The 3821-nt window shown below is 37.8% G+C and overlaps 1 long non-coding RNA gene across 1 annotated transcript; it reads right to left on the bottom strand.

Annotated features, from left to right (window-relative positions):
* Nucleotides 1-904: 904 nt before the first annotated feature.
* Nucleotides 905-2020, bottom strand: LOC123731810 (uncharacterized). Its single transcript, XR_006762846.1, has 3 exons — nucleotides 1871-2020; nucleotides 1429-1547; nucleotides 905-1098 (listed from the first exon to the last, which is right to left on the bottom strand). It is a non-coding gene; the product is annotated as an uncharacterized lncRNA (long non-coding RNA).
* Between the last annotated feature and the right edge of the window lie 1801 nt (nucleotides 2021-3821).

Raw genomic sequence — 3821 nt, 5'->3', positions numbered from 1 at the left:
TCTGACTATTTGGCACAATGTAAACAACACTAAATACCAGAGAGTCTGTAGTCTGTAGTAAGTTTTTTTTAGAGGGGGGTGGGGGGGGGGGGTTTACAGCAAAGACTAAACACAGTCGCATGCATGCAATTGCCGACATGGAATAGTGTATTTATTGTTTACAATAATTATTCGCTTTGTTATTTTAAAACAAACGCTTGATTGCATTTCAAATCATGAATGACTCGTATGCTGTGTATTATGACATGAATGAATTGTTGACTGATACAGTAGCCTATATAAAATTATTGATATATAGGCCTAATTTATTAAGATTAAAACAGGATGCGCTCTTAGGCCTAGAGTTCGATGGTGGTTACACAAGGCTGCTATACTAAAGCCTACTAATGATAATGACATTACTTATTATAATGACCATAACGAGATAAAGAAAAAGTTTAGAAATATACATTTTTCGGACAATTTGGAACAGTGTAAACACTAAATAAATTATAATACCAGATGCTGTTCTAACAGGGACAAAACGTGTAAAACCTTTATTACAGCAAAAGATTTTTTAAAAAGACACATTTGTTAAATTGTTTATCAGACTTTGTTTTTACTTGAGGTTTGGTGCTCATGGAGATATAGATTCATAATTTATAAAGCCAGGCACGTTTAACAGTTAGGCAACAGCGATCGCTATCCAACACAGGATAAAGTGCATTTTTGATCAAATATTTATATATTTTTTTTTTTGTGTTGCACCATTGTTCTTACAATGCCTTCGGGAAAGTATTCAGACCCCTTGACTTTTCCCACATTTTGTTACGTTACAGCCTTATTCTAAAGTGGATTAAATAAAAAGGATCCTCAGCAATCTACACACAATACCCCATTATGACATCACAATAAAAAAAAAAATAGTAAAATATTGTGATATGAAATTTTGGCAATATTGCCCAGCTCTAATCCATATGGATTTATTCTGTTTCATTTCAGTTTCGGATCCAGTCGGTCTAGCTTCACTTTACCTCTCCATACAGGTCCCTGAGGCCAGAGACGATGAGCTGCTTCAGTTGGGCTGCACTGAGTCTGGTGTTTTCATTCTCTAACACTCTGAGGAAGAAAGGATTCAAAAGAGGTCATGAATTAACAAGTGTTCAAATCAAAATCTTTGTGAATTCATGCATCCTTACTGCAGGTTCAAAATGCACACATTTGGCACAGAGTAGTTTGAAAGTGAGTTGTGAACACAGATGCACTGTCACCTCACAATTGTTTTGTCTAGTGTGTACTGTACTCAGGGAAAGGAGTTGTTCCTGACCACGTGATCAGATCAGGGGAAAACTACAGGGCTTTGGGGAAAGAGGCAGGAAGTAAACATTTTTTTTGTTTGTTGTTGCATCAAATGGAAAGAAACTTTGATCAAGTGGTGGTGACACTTACAGGGAGATCCTCATATAGTGGTAAACGGATGTGTTTTTGTACACAAGTCGCTCATAAGTCGCCGGTTCGTCCTTTATGTCTGCGCGCCGCATTCTATTTGGCTACAAGCGTCGCGTGTCCTTCAAAACAACCAACACAAAAAGCAGCAGTACAGTTAAAACTACTATGGTGTGAAAAAATTTAACGTTAAGTCAGTATTTTAGCCTATAGCATGTCAAAGGTGATATACAAGTTTTGGCGATTCAATACATTGCAATGTGTAGGTAATAATGATTGAACGTTATGTACAGTTCGTTGTTGCAGAAACCTGGATCCGATGAGGCTAACGTTAGCTAGCAGCTAACTAGCCAGCTACAGAGGATGGAAATGGGCCTCGTTAAATATCTGAAATATTATATTGGTTATTGATGACAGAATCGTTTACTGTACTTTATACACTCACCAACGGCGTCAACGTGTTGCTGTTGAATCCACTTTAACCTTAGTTTTTTTTATTTTTAATAAAAGGCTGTATTAAGAAAGTTGCCTGTTGATAAGTGCTAAGACCCAACGTGACTTAACTAAACGTGCGTTCCCTGAAGCTACGCATGCGCAGAACATGTAAACAGTGGTAGAATTTAAATTAAACTCCTCCCTCTTAAAACCCATTGGATAAGAAGGTCAGAGGGGCGGAACCTCGGGGCTTTCAATTCAAAATCAAAGGAGCTTTATTGACATGGGGGAAAAAATATGTTAACAATGCTAAAGCAAGTGAAGTAGATCATATTACAAAAGTGAATTAATTATACATCCAAGCTTTTTCATCCAATGAATTTTGAGAAGGAGGCGAGGAGAGAGTGTATATGGGACACGAGGTGATCCAATTGAGTTTTTTTCCCAACGAGAACAGAAGCGCCGAGGACTCTTGCTAAAATCAAGTGTCGCCACCTAGCGAAACAATGAGGCATTAACAGAAATCAACGCTTATTGGTTCAGCATATGTTACAGCGGGTACAGCGAAATGCTTATGTTACTAGCTTATATCAGTGCAGTACAATGTCAAACACACACATGATAAAAATGCAAATAAAAAAAAATGAATCAAGAAATATCGGAACGAATTGGCGTTGTTGAATACTCCTTTCTGATTTTTATATAATATATTTTATATATGTTATATATTCTAGCGTGCGTTATTTCCCTATAACGCACAGTGTATTTGCACGGTAGAATTGAATAGCAATAGTTAATTTTACAGGTTTTGTTTGAGATGTTTTTGAAAGCTAAAGTCAAACAGAAAACAATAATGGTATTGTTGAATTGGATTTTAATAATAGTCTGATAGTTTGGTTAGCTAAACATATATAGTAAGTCTGTTTGTTTGGTTATCACTCTTAGCAAACTTCCTGGCTATTTCAGTGGATGTTAGAACACATTTCTAGTGACAAATGTGTTAAATTACGGCCATGGTACGAATGGACAATCAACTAGGGGCTCTATGAGTTCTCTGGAAAATAATGTAACTCGGTGGAAGGTCAGTTCCACTTTGCTAGCCTGTCGTGTAACACAGCTACATCGTTCATTATTTTCCATAGAGCGCATAGCCCCTCGTTGATAATGGTTTCTGAGTGGTTAGAAGCAGCATTATAGAATAGACAATTAAAACCAGATAACGGGACAGTTGGAAAATATATCCGGACACCTTGCAATCATGACGCATTATTTACCTACACATGCAAGACCTTACTCGCTACAAAGTCACAGACAGCTAAAAACCCAACAACAACACAAACCGAAACTGTATACATTGTAAACGGGGGGGTGAAAATACGCCAAGGATCTATGTGATACTGATCACGCTATACGTTTTTTTTGTGGGGGTAGATATGGTTGTCCTTGTTCGATAGAGCCATTGGACGTCTTTCCGCGATGTTCCTATCATTGCTTAATATATATGCTGACACATTTTAGTCCAGTCTCTGAAAGACCACAACTTCTGTGTATCGGTGCTTCGTCATCTGCCCCCGCACCTCCCCCAATGCAGGTTTTTTTGAAGTGGTGGACACTAACAACACAATCCTTTAGGTAGTTCTGGATACTAACAACACAATCCTTTAGGTAGTTCTGGATACTAACAACACAATCCTTTAGGTAGTTCTGGACACTAACAACACAATCCTTTAGGTAGTTCTGGACACTAACAACACAATCCTTTAGGTAGTTCTGGACCCCAACAACACAATCCTTTAGGCAGTTCTGGACACTAACAACACAATCCTTTAGGTAGTTCTGGACACTAACAACACAATCCTTTAGGTAGTTCTGGACACTAACAACACAATCCTTTAGGTCGTTCTGGACACTAACAACACAATCCTTTAGGTAGTTCTGGACACTAACAACACAATCCTTTA

Source organism: Salmo salar, unplaced genomic scaffold (genome assembly GCF_905237065.1).
Source record: "Salmo salar unplaced genomic scaffold, Ssal_v3.1, whole genome shotgun sequence".
Lineage (NCBI taxonomy): Eukaryota > Metazoa > Chordata > Actinopteri > Salmoniformes > Salmonidae > Salmo > Salmo salar.
Note: the sequence above shows the minus strand (reverse complement) of the source record. Positions and strands in the feature narration are given on the sequence as shown.